Raw genomic sequence first — 12,231 nt, 5'->3', positions numbered from 1 at the left:
AGGCAGATGTGATCTGATCTGCCCATTGAGACGAGCCAGGCCCACCCATCCATCCCAGAGCCAGTTGCCCGCTTCCCACTGTAATGTTGGCATGTGCTTTGATGTCTTCACAGTGTGGCTTTGCGTGGCCTGCAAGGCCATAGTGCGGAGAGAATGGCCCAGCTTCCTTTGCCCAGGACTGATGGCACCTGAAACAGTGAGGCTCGAGTGAAGTTCCTTGGTGTTGGTGACCTGCAGGAGAAGGCCTGAGGCCCAAGGTAAGCCTCCCATGCCATGTCCCAGGTGCTCAGGATCCTGGGGTCTTGGTGGTGCTGCGAGGACTTACCATCCCTGCATCCCGGGCCTGTCCGCACCTGTAGCAGACTTAGGTCCTCAAGTTGCTTCCCATTTCCATGCAGAGACCCGTTGCCACCTGCACAAAGACGGGGCATGTCTTGGTATTTCTCGCACTCCCCAACACCCACCCTGTCCTGAGTGCCCTGAAAATCCCTGTGCCAGGGCACTCCAGCGTGCTTGGATCGATGATGATTTCCAGTCAAACATTCCTTGGAAAAGCTGAACAAAATGAGTGAAAACTCAGTACCGCCGCTCTCATCGAAACTGAGGTCCGGCACCTTGGCTCACCCAAGTCCTCTGGGAGTCAGACACAGGCCTGAGAACCACTCCGCTGCTCCTGCCCCCCTTCCAGCAGTAGCCAGACTCTCTTGCCATGGGCTTGATCTTTCCCCCACTCTGCTAGCCATCAGGGACATGGGGAAAAGAGAATATTTGGGGCGTGCTGGCAAGCAAGCAGCCATCCCCACTCTCCCAAGCCAGACCAAGAGCTAGTCATGGGACCCTGGACCTTGGGCTCTCTTGTCGGCGCTCTAGAAATATGCTAGCTTGGGACACCCACCTGAAACAGGCATGGTGACCTGTGTAGAAATCTGCACGCTGGAGTCCTTTGGTGGAGTAGGTTGACCAGGGACCGCTAAGGTCAGACTGCTGGCCTCCTGGTGGAGGAGACAGGTGTGAGAGTGCTTTTCTTCCACCCATGGTAGTAGAGCGCCCGTCTTGGCTCAAGCCTATCTCAAAGCTAGGAAAGACACCTATTTTGCGGAGTGGTCTTCAGCAGGGTGTGATTCTTCCAGAAAGGCCTGTTTGGAGGCCAGCTAGGGATCTCTTCCTTGTAGGAATTGCACTCTGGGCCCCAGGCTGTAGATCAAGGCTGCCTTGAGAGCTCTGCTCATGGGCAGCGGAGGGTGCCAAAGCGACTTTGGCTTGCAAGGGTGCATGCATTTCTGGTCACTGTAGGCCCTGTGTGTTGCAGCTTGTCTTGGGAGGTGCCAGGCTCTATGCCTCGCCCTTGGCCTCCCACATATTTTAGGGAGTGTTGATGCAGTGTTCTCGCTTGCAGTCAAAATTGACAACTCTCTTGAACACGGTCTTTCCCATGAAGAAAGACTGATAGAGGGTGGCATCAATCCAGAGACAGGGGCAGAGACAGAGAGAGAAATCAGGAGAAAGAGAAAGAGAAAACAAGAGGCAGAAAGAGAGTTAGAAAGGAGTTCTGGTTGAGACAGATGGCCTGCCATGGCCTGTGGTGAAGTCCTCAGAGGAGACTTTATGCAGTTTGACCTCGGGCCCTCAGCATTACTAGCAGGAGAAGGATGCAGATTTCAGGTAGCTTTGCCCCACCTCGTTGTCCGAGATGATTTGATGGGAGGCGGGAGGCTTGGCTTGGGTAGTGAGCATGGCCAGAGCTGGGTCCTCTGCAGGTTGAGCTTGAGACAGCAAGTAGATCTTGCCCTGTTTAATGACCCCAGTGCACAGTGTTAGAGGATTGAGGTCTTCAGAGCTGGCCCTGGGTTTTTTTTTTTTTTTTTCATTTTTCGTGAAGAGTCTGCTTGCCTGGATTGGAGCTCCTTGATGTGTAGGCTGGGCCGACACTGGTGGTTTGATTGCAGAGAGGGTCCAAGGTGATCTGAAAGGGCACGGAGGGAGGGAGGGATCCAGGGCAAGGACAAGCTCTGAGACCCTGGTGGAAACCTGGCACCGATGAGGCATGGCATGCTGGAGGGTGAGGGCAGAGCATGAGTGGTGAGAGGGCAGATGTGATCTGATCTGCCCATTGAGACGAGCCAGGCCCACCCATCCATCCCAGAGCCAGTTGCCCGCTTCCCACTGTAATGTTGGCATGTGCTTTGATGTCTTCACAGTGTGGCTTTGCGTGGCCTGCAAGGCCATAGTGCGGAGAGAATGGCCCAGCTTCCTTTGCCCAGGACTGATGGCACCTGAAACAGTGAGGCTCGAGTGAAGTTCCTTGGTGTTGGTGACCTGCAGGAGAAGGCCTGAGGCCCAAGGTAAGCCTCCCATGCCATGTCCCAGGTGCTCAGGATCCTGGGGTCTTGGTGGTGCTGCGAGGACTTACCATCCCTGCATCCCGGGCCTGTCCGCACCTGTAGCAGACTTAGGTCCTCAAGTTGCTTCCCATTTCCATGCAGAGACCCGTTGCCACCTGCACAAAGACGGGGCATGTCTTGGTATTTCTCGCACTCCCCAACACCCACCCTGTCCTGAGTGCCCTGAAAATCCCTGTGCCAGGGCACTCCAGCGTGCTTGGATCGATGATGATTTCCAGTCAAACATTCCTTGGAAAAGCTGAACAAAATGAGTGAAAACTCAGTACCGCCGCTCTCATCGAAACTGAGGTCCGGCACCTTGGCTCACCCAAGTCCTCTGGGAGTCAGACACAGGCCTGAGAACCACTCCGCTGCTCCTGCCCCCCCTTCCAGCAGTAGCCAGACTCTCTTGCCATGGGCTTGATCTTTCCCCCACTCTGCTAGCCATCAGGGACATGGGGAAAAGAGAATATTTGGGGCGTGCTGGCAAGCAAGCAGCCATCCCCACTCTCCCAAGCCAGACCAAGAGCTAGTCATGGGACCCTGGACCTTGGGCTCTCTTGTCGGCGCTCTAGAAATATGCTAGCTTGGGACACCCACCTGAAACAGGCATGGTGACCTGTGTAGAAATCTGCACGCTGGAGTCCTTTGGTGGAGTAGGTTGACCAGGGACCGCTAAGGTCAGACTGCTGGCCTCCTGGTGGAGGAGACAGGTGTGAGAGTGCTTTTCTTCCACCCATGGTAGTAGAGCGCCCGTCTTGGCTCAAGCCTATCTCAAAGCTAGGAAAGACACCTATTTTGCGGAGTGGTCTTCAGCAGGGTGTGATTCTTCCAGAAAGGCCTGTTTGGAGGCCAGCTAGGGATCTCTTCCTTGTAGGAATTGCACTCTGGGCCCCAGGCTGTAGATCAAGGCTGCCTTGAGAGCTCTGCTCATGGGCAGCGGAGGGTGCCAAAGCGACTTTGGCTTGCAAGGGTGCATGCATTTCTGGTCACTGTAGGCCCTGTGTGTTGCAGCTTGTCTTGGGAGGTGCCAGGCTCTATGCCTCGCCCTTGGCCTCCCACATATTTTAGGGAGTGTTGATGCAGTGTTCTCGCTTGCAGTCAAAATTGACAACTCTCTTGAACACGGTCTTTCCCATGAAGAAAGACTGATAGAGGGTGGCATCAATCCAGAGACAGGGGCAGAGACAGAGAGAGAAATCAGGAGAAAGAGAAAGAGAAAACAAGAGGCAGAAAGAGAGTTAGAAAGGAGTTCTGGTTGAGACAGATGGCCTGCCATGGCCTGTGGTGAAGTCCTCAGAGGAGACTTTATGCAGTTTGACCTCGGGCCCTCAGCATTACTAGCAGGAGAAGGATGCAGATTTCAGGTAGCTTTGCCCCACCTCGTTGTCCGAGATGATTTGATGGGAGGCGGGAGGCTTGGCTTGGGTAGTGAGCATGGCCAGAGCTGGGTCCTCTGCAGGTTGAGCTTGAGACAGCAAGTAGATCTTGCCCTGTTTAATGACCCCAGTGCACAGTGTTAGAGGATTGAGGTCTTCAGAGCTGGCCCTGGGTTTTTTTTTTTTTTTTCATTTTTCGTGAAGAGTCTGCTTGCCTGGATTGGAGCTCCTTGATGTGTAGGCTGGGCCGACACTGGTGGTTTGATTGCAGAGAGGGTCCAAGGTGATCTGAAAGGGCACGGAGGGAGGGAGGGATCCAGGGCAAGGACAAGCTCTGAGACCCTGGTGGAAACCTGGCACCGATGAGGCATGGCATGCTGGAGGGTGAGGGCAGAGCATGAGTGGTGAGAGGGCAGATGTGATCTGATCTGCCCATTGAGACGAGCCAGGCCCACCCATCCATCCCAGAGCCAGTTGCCCGCTTCCCACTGTAATGTTGGCATGTGCTTTGATGTCTTCACAGTGTGGCTTTGCGTGGCCTGCAAGGCCATAGTGCGGAGAGAATGGCCCAGCTTCCTTTGCCCAGGACTGATGGCACCTGAAACAGTGAGGCTCGAGTGAAGTTCCTTGGTGTTGGTGACCTGCAGGAGAAGGCCTGAGGCCCAAGGTAAGCCTCCCATGCCATGTCCCAGGTGCTCAGGATCCTGGGGTCTTGGTGGTGCTGCGAGGACTTACCATCCCTGCATCCCGGGCCTGTCCGCACCTGTAGCAGACTTAGGTCCTCAAGTTGCTTCCCATTTCCATGCAGAGACCCGTTGCCACCTGCACAAAGACGGGGCATGTCTTGGTATTTCTCGCACTCCCCAACACCCACCCTGTCCTGAGTGCCCTGAAAATCCCTGTGCCAGGGCACTCCAGCGTGCTTGGATCGATGATGATTTCCAGTCAAACATTCCTTGGAAAAGCTGAACAAAATGAGTGAAAACTCAGTACCGCCGCTCTCATCGAAACTGAGGTCCGGCACCTTGGCTCACCCAAGTCCTCTGGGAGTCAGACACAGGCCTGAGAACCACTCCGCTGCTCCTGCCCCCCTTCCAGCAGTAGCCAGACTCTCTTGCCATGGGCTTGATCTTTCCCCCACTCTGCTAGCCATCAGGGACATGGGGAAAAGAGAATATTTGGGGCGTGCTGGCAAGCAAGCAGCCATCCCCACTCTCCCAAGCCAGACCAAGAGCTAGTCATGGGACCCTGGACCTTGGGCTCTCTTGTCGGCGCTCTAGAAATATGCTAGCTTGGGACACCCACCTGAAACAGGCATGGTGACCTGTGTAGAAATCTGCACGCTGGAGTCCTTTGGTGGAGTAGGTTGACCAGGGACCGCTAAGGTCAGACTGCTGGCCTCCTGGTGGAGGAGACAGGTGTGAGAGTGCTTTTCTTCCACCCATGGTAGTAGAGCGCCCGTCTTGGCTCAAGCCTATCTCAAAGCTAGGAAAGACACCTATTTTGCGGAGTGGTCTTCAGCAGGGTGTGATTCTTCCAGAAAGGCCTGTTTGGAGGCCAGCTAGGGATCTCTTCCTTGTAGGAATTGCACTCTGGGCCCCAGGCTGTAGATCAAGGCTGCCTTGAGAGCTCTGCTCATGGGCAGCGGAGGGTGCCAAAGCGACTTTGGCTTGCAAGGGTGCATGCATTTCTGGTCACTGTAGGCCCTGTGTGTTGCAGCTTGTCTTGGGAGGTGCCAGGCTCTATGCCTCGCCCTTGGCCTCCCACATATTTTAGGGAGTGTTGATGCAGTGTTCTCGCTTGCAGTCAAAATTGACAACTCTCTTGAACACGGTCTTTCCCATGAAGAAAGACTGATAGAGGGTGGCATCAATCCAGAGACAGGGGCAGAGACAGAGAGAGAAATCAGGAGAAAGAGAAAGAGAAAACAAGAGGCAGAAAGAGAGTTAGAAAGGAGTTCTGGTTGAGACAGATGGCCTGCCATGGCCTGTGGTGAAGTCCTCAGAGGAGACTTTATGCAGTTTGACCTCGGGCCCTCAGCATTACTAGCAGGAGAAGGATGCAGATTTCAGGTAGCTTTGCCCCACCTCGTTGTCCGAGATGATTTGATGGGAGGCGGGAGGCTTGGCTTGGGTAGTGAGCATGGCCAGAGCTGGGTCCTCTGCAGGTTGAGCTTGAGACAGCAAGTAGATCTTGCCCTGTTTAATGACCCCAGTGCACAGTGTTAGAGGATTGAGGTCTTCAGAGCTGGCCCTGGGTTTTTTTTTTTTTTTCATTTTTCGTGAAGAGTCTGCTTGCCTGGATTGGAGCTCCTTGATGTGTAGGCTGGGCCGACACTGGTGGTTTGATTGCAGAGAGGGTCCAAGGTGATCTGAAAGGGCACGGAGGGAGGGAGGGATCCAGGGCAAGGACAAGCTCTGAGACCCTGGTGGAAACCTGGCACCGATGAGGCATGGCATGCTGGAGGGTGAGGGCAGAGCATGAGTGGTGAGAGGGCAGATGTGATCTGATCTGCCCATTGAGACGAGCCAGGCCCACCCATCCATCCCAGAGCCAGTTGCCCGCTTCCCACTGTAATGTTGGCATGTGCTTTGATGTCTTCACAGTGTGGCTTTGCGTGGCCTGCAAGGCCATAGTGCGGAGAGAATGGCCCAGCTTCCTTTGCCCAGGACTGATGGCACCTGAAACAGTGAGGCTCGAGTGAAGTTCCTTGGTGTTGGTGACCTGCAGGAGAAGGCCTGAGGCCCAAGGTAAGCCTCCCATGCCATGTCCCAGGTGCTCAGGATCCTGGGGTCTTGGTGGTGCTGCGAGGACTTACCATCCCTGCATCCCGGGCCTGTCCGCACCTGTAGCAGACTTAGGTCCTCAAGTTGCTTCCCATTTCCATGCAGAGACCCGTTGCCACCTGCACAAAGACGGGGCATGTCTTGGTATTTCTCGCACTCCCCAACACCCACCCTGTCCTGAGTGCCCTGAAAATCCCTGTGCCAGGGCACTCCAGCGTGCTTGGATCGATGATGATTTCCAGTCAAACATTCCTTGGAAAAGCTGAACAAAATGAGTGAAAACTCAGTACCGCCGCTCTCATCGAAACTGAGGTCCGGCACCTTGGCTCACCCAAGTCCTCTGGGAGTCAGACACAGGCCTGAGAACCACTCCGCTGCTCCTGCCCCCCTTCCAGCAGTAGCCAGACTCTCTTGCCATGGGCTTGATCTTTCCCCCACTCTGCTAGCCATCAGGGACATGGGGAAAAGAGAATATTTGGGGCGTGCTGGCAAGCAAGCAGCCATCCCCACTCTCCCAAGCCAGACCAAGAGCTAGTCATGGGACCCTGGACCTTGGGCTCTCTTGTCGGCGCTCTAGAAATATGCTAGCTTGGGACACCCACCTGAAACAGGCATGGTGACCTGTGTAGAAATCTGCACGCTGGAGTCCTTTGGTGGAGTAGGTTGACCAGGGACCGCTAAGGTCAGACTGCTGGCCTCCTGGTGGAGGAGACAGGTGTGAGAGTGCTTTTCTTCCACCCATGGTAGTAGAGCGCCCGTCTTGGCTCAAGCCTATCTCAAAGCTAGGAAAGACACCTATTTTGCGGAGTGGTCTTCAGCAGGGTGTGATTCTTCCAGAAAGGCCTGTTTGGAGGCCAGCTAGGGATCTCTTCCTTGTAGGAATTGCACTCTGGGCCCCAGGCTGTAGATCAAGGCTGCCTTGAGAGCTCTGCTCATGGGCAGCGGAGGGTGCCAAAGCGACTTTGGCTTGCAAGGGTGCATGCATTTCTGGTCACTGTAGGCCCTGTGTGTTGCAGCTTGTCTTGGGAGGTGCCAGGCTCTATGCCTCGCCCTTGGCCTCCCACATATTTTAGGGAGTGTTGATGCAGTGTTCTCGCTTGCAGTCAAAATTGACAACTCTCTTGAACACGGTCTTTCCCATGAAGAAAGACTGATAGAGGGTGGCATCAATCCAGAGACAGGGGCAGAGACAGAGAGAGAAATCAGGAGAAAGAGAAAGAGAAAACAAGAGGCAGAAAGAGAGTTAGAAAGGAGTTCTGGTTGAGACAGATGGCCTGCCATGGCCTGTGGTGAAGTCCTCAGAGGAGACTTTATGCAGTTTGACCTCGGGCCCTCAGCATTACTAGCAGGAGAAGGATGCAGATTTCAGGTAGCTTTGCCCCACCTCGTTGTCCGAGATGATTTGATGGGAGGCGGGAGGCTTGGCTTGGGTAGTGAGCATGGCCAGAGCTGGGTCCTCTGCAGGTTGAGCTTGAGACAGCAAGTAGATCTTGCCCTGTTTAATGACCCCAGTGCACAGTGTTAGAGGATTGAGGTCTTCAGAGCTGGCCCTGGGTTTTTTTTTTTTTTTTTCATTTTTCGTGAAGAGTCTGCTTGCCTGGATTGGAGCTCCTTGATGTGTAGGCTGGGCCGACACTGGTGGTTTGATTGCAGAGAGGGTCCAAGGTGATCTGAAAGGGCACGGAGGGAGGGAGGGATCCAGGGCAAGGACAAGCTCTGAGACCCTGGTGGAAACCTGGCACCGATGAGGCATGGCATGCTGGAGGGTGAGGGCAGAGCATGAGTGGTGAGAGGGCAGATGTGATCTGATCTGCCCATTGAGACGAGCCAGGCCCACCCATCCATCCCAGAGCCAGTTGCCCGCTTCCCACTGTAATGTTGGCATGTGCTTTGATGTCTTCACAGTGTGGCTTTGCGTGGCCTGCAAGGCCATAGTGCGGAGAGAATGGCCCAGCTTCCTTTGCCCAGGACTGATGGCACCTGAAACAGTGAGGCTCGAGTGAAGTTCCTTGGTGTTGGTGACCTGCAGGAGAAGGCCTGAGGCCCAAGGTAAGCCTCCCATGCCATGTCCCAGGTGCTCAGGATCCTGGGGTCTTGGTGGTGCTGCGAGGACTTACCATCCCTGCATCCCGGGCCTGTCCGCACCTGTAGCAGACTTAGGTCCTCAAGTTGCTTCCCATTTCCATGCAGAGACCCGTTGCCACCTGCACAAAGACGGGGCATGTCTTGGTATTTCTCGCACTCCCCAACACCCACCCTGTCCTGAGTGCCCTGAAAATCCCTGTGCCAGGGCACTCCAGCGTGCTTGGATCGATGATGATTTCCAGTCAAACATTCCTTGGAAAAGCTGAACAAAATGAGTGAAAACTCAGTACCGCCGCTCTCATCGAAACTGAGGTCCGGCACCTTGGCTCACCCAAGTCCTCTGGGAGTCAGACACAGGCCTGAGAACCACTCCGCTGCTCCTGCCCCCCTTCCAGCAGTAGCCAGACTCTCTTGCCATGGGCTTGATCTTTCCCCCACTCTGCTAGCCATCAGGGACATGGGGAAAAGAGAATATTTGGGGCGTGCTGGCAAGCAAGCAGCCATCCCCACTCTCCCAAGCCAGACCAAGAGCTAGTCATGGGACCCTGGACCTTGGGCTCTCTTGTCGGCGCTCTAGAAATATGCTAGCTTGGGACACCCACCTGAAACAGGCATGGTGACCTGTGTAGAAATCTGCACGCTGGAGTCCTTTGGTGGAGTAGGTTGACCAGGGACCGCTAAGGTCAGACTGCTGGCCTCCTGGTGGAGGAGACAGGTGTGAGAGTGCTTTTCTTCCACCCATGGTAGTAGAGCGCCCGTCTTGGCTCAAGCCTATCTCAAAGCTAGGAAAGACACCTATTTTGCGGAGTGGTCTTCAGCAGGGTGTGATTCTTCCAGAAAGGCCTGTTTGGAGGCCAGCTAGGGATCTCTTCCTTGTAGGAATTGCACTCTGGGCCCCAGGCTGTAGATCAAGGCTGCCTTGAGAGCTCTGCTCATGGGCAGCGGAGGGTGCCAAAGCGACTTTGGCTTGCAAGGGTGCATGCATTTCTGGTCACTGTAGGCCCTGTGTGTTGCAGCTTGTCTTGGGAGGTGCCAGGCTCTATGCCTCGCCCTTGGCCTCCCACATATTTTAGGGAGTGTTGATGCAGTGTTCTCGCTTGCAGTCAAAATTGACAACTCTCTTGAACACGGTCTTTCCCATGAAGAAAGACTGATAGAGGGTGGCATCAATCCAGAGACAGGGGCAGAGACAGAGAGAGAAATCAGGAGAAAGAGAAAGAGAAAACAAGAGGCAGAAAGAGAGTTAGAAAGGAGTTCTGGTTGAGACAGATGGCCTGCCATGGCCTGTGGTGAAGTCCTCAGAGGAGACTTTATGCAGTTTGACCTCGGGCCCTCAGCATTACTAGCAGGAGAAGGATGCAGATTTCAGGTAGCTTTGCCCCACCTCGTTGTCCGAGATGATTTGATGGGAGGCGGGAGGCTTGGCTTGGGTAGTGAGCATGGCCAGAGCTGGGTCCTCTGCAGGTTGAGCTTGAGACAGCAAGTAGATCTTGCCCTGTTTAATGACCCCAGTGCACAGTGTTAGAGGATTGAGGTCTTCAGAGCTGGCCCTGGTTTTTTTTTTTTTTTTCATTTTTCGTGAAGAGTCTGCTTGCCTGGATTGGAGCTCCTTGATGTGTAGGCTGGGCCGACACTGGTGGTTTGATTGCAGAGAGGGTCCAAGGTGATCTGAAAGGGCACGGAGGGAGGGAGGGATCCAGGGCAAGGACAAGCTCTGAGACCCTGGTGGAAACCTGGCACCGATGAGGCATGGCATGCTGGAGGGTGAGGGCAGAGCATGAGTGGTGAGAGGGCAGATGTGATCTGATCTGCCCATTGAGACGAGCCAGGCCCACCCATCCATCCCAGAGCCAGTTGCCCGCTTCCCACTGTAATGTTGGCATGTGCTTTGATGTCTTCACAGTGTGGCTTTGCGTGGCCTGCAAGGCCATAGTGCGGAGAGAATGGCCCAGCTTCCTTTGCCCAGGACTGATGGCACCTGAAACAGTGAGGCTCGAGTGAAGTTCCTTGGTGTTGGTGACCTGCAGGAGAAGGCCTGAGGCCCAAGGTAAGCCTCCCATGCCATGTCCCAGGTGCTCAGGATCCTGGGGTCTTGGTGGTGCTGCGAGGACTTACCATCCCTGCATCCCGGGCCTGTCCGCACCTGTAGCAGACTTAGGTCCTCAAGTTGCTTCCCATTTCCATGCAGAGACCCGTTGCCACCTGCACAAAGACGGGGCATGTCTTGGTATTTCTCGCACTCCCCAACACCCACCCTGTCCTGAGTGCCCTGAAAATCCCTGTGCCAGGGCACTCCAGCGTGCTTGGATCGATGATGATTTCCAGTCAAACATTCCTTGGAAAAGCTGAACAAAATGAGTGAAAACTCAGTACCGCCGCTCTCATCGAAACTGAGGTCCGGCACCTTGGCTCACCCAAGTCCTCTGGGAGTCAGACACAGGCCTGAGAACCACTCCGCTGCTCCTGCCCCCCTTCCAGCAGTAGCCAGACTCTCTTGCCATGGGCTTGATTTTCCCCCACTCTGCTAGCCATCAGGGACATGGGGAAAAGAGAATATTTGGGGCGTGCTGGCAAGCAAGCAGCCATCCCCACTCTCCCAAACCAGACTGACAGCTAGACATGGGACCCTGGACCTTGGGCTCTCTTGTAGGCATTCTAGAAATGTGCAGGCTTGGGACACCCACCTGAAACAGGATGGTGACCTGTGTATAAATCTGCACGCTGGAGTCCTTTGGTGGAGTAGGTTGACCAGGGACCGTAAGGTCAGACTTCTGGCCTCTTGTTGGAGGAGACAGGTGTGAGAGTGCTTTTCTTCCATCATGGTAGTGATCACCCCTCTTGGCTCAAGCCTATCCCAAAGCCAGGAAAGACACCTATTTTGCAGAGTGGTCTTCATTGCGGTGTGATTCTTCGAGGAAGGCCTGTTTGGAGGCCAGCTAGGGTTCCCTTCCTTGTAGGGAATTGCACTCTGGGTCCCAAGCTGTAAATCAAGCTGCCTTGAGAGCTCTGCTCATGGGCAGCGGAGGGTGCCAAAGCGACTTTGGCTTGCAAGGGTGCATGCATTTCTGGTCACTTCAGCCCTAGTGTGTTTCAGCTTGTCTTGGGATGGTGCCAGGCTCTCTGACTTGCCCTTCGAGTCCCACATATGTTAGGGAGTGTTGATGCAGTGTTCTCGCTTGCAGTCAAAATTTGCAGTGCTCTTGAACACGGTCTTTCCCATGAAGACAGACTGACAGAGGGTGGCATCAATCCAGAGACAGAGGCAGAGACAGAGAGAGAAACCAGGAGAAAGAGAAAGAGAAAACAAGATGGCATAAAGAGTGAGAAAGTATGTCTGGTTGAGCCAGAGGTCCTGCCTTGGCCTGTGCTGAAGTACTCCGAGTAGACTTTATGCAGTTTGTCCTCGGGCCCTCAACATTAATAGCAGGAGAAAGATGCCCATTTCGGGTAGCTTTGCCCACCTGGTTGTCCGAGATGATTTGATGGGTGGCGGGTGTCTTGGGTTGGCTATTGAGCATGGCCAGATCTGTGTCCTCAGCAGCTTGAGCTTGAGACAGCAAGTAGATCTTGCCCTGTTTAATGACCCCAGTGCACAGTGTT

At 54.5% G+C, this 12,231-nt stretch overlaps 1 long non-coding RNA gene and 6 other non-coding genes across 7 annotated transcripts; all 7 read left to right on the top strand.

The window, feature by feature from the left end:
* The first annotated feature begins 88 nt into the window (after positions 1 to 88).
* On the top strand, positions 89 to 10,678 carry LOC114688709. Its single transcript, XR_005090583.1, has 6 exons — positions 89 to 257; positions 2,199 to 2,342; positions 4,284 to 4,427; positions 6,367 to 6,510; positions 8,452 to 8,595; positions 10,535 to 10,678. It is a non-coding gene; the product is annotated as an uncharacterized LOC114688709 (long non-coding RNA).
* On the top strand, positions 516 to 609 carry LOC114688712. The gene has a single exon (XR_003733806.1). It is a non-coding gene; the product is annotated as a small nucleolar RNA SNORD116 (small nucleolar RNA).
* Positions 2,601 to 2,694, top strand: LOC114688719. The gene has a single exon (XR_003733813.1). It is a non-coding gene; the product is annotated as a small nucleolar RNA SNORD116 (small nucleolar RNA).
* On the top strand, positions 4,686 to 4,779 carry LOC114688718. The gene has a single exon (XR_003733812.1). It is a non-coding gene; the product is annotated as a small nucleolar RNA SNORD116 (small nucleolar RNA).
* Positions 6,769 to 6,862, top strand: LOC114688717. The gene has a single exon (XR_003733811.1). It is a non-coding gene; the product is annotated as a small nucleolar RNA SNORD116 (small nucleolar RNA).
* Positions 8,854 to 8,947, top strand: LOC114688716. Its single transcript, XR_003733810.1, has one exon. It is a non-coding gene; the product is annotated as a small nucleolar RNA SNORD116 (small nucleolar RNA).
* Positions 10,679 to 10,936: 258 nt separating the features above from the next.
* On the top strand, positions 10,937 to 11,030 carry LOC114688711. The gene has a single exon (XR_003733805.1). It is a non-coding gene; the product is annotated as a small nucleolar RNA SNORD116 (small nucleolar RNA).
* The last annotated feature ends 1,201 nt before the right edge of the window (positions 11,031 to 12,231 follow it).

This window comes from Peromyscus leucopus, unplaced genomic scaffold (genome assembly GCF_004664715.2).
Source record: "Peromyscus leucopus breed LL Stock unplaced genomic scaffold, UCI_PerLeu_2.1 scaffold_1419, whole genome shotgun sequence".
NCBI lineage: Eukaryota > Metazoa > Chordata > Mammalia > Rodentia > Cricetidae > Peromyscus > Peromyscus leucopus.
The sequence above is the reverse complement of the archived record's forward strand: the minus strand, read 5'-3'. Positions and strand labels throughout refer to the sequence as shown.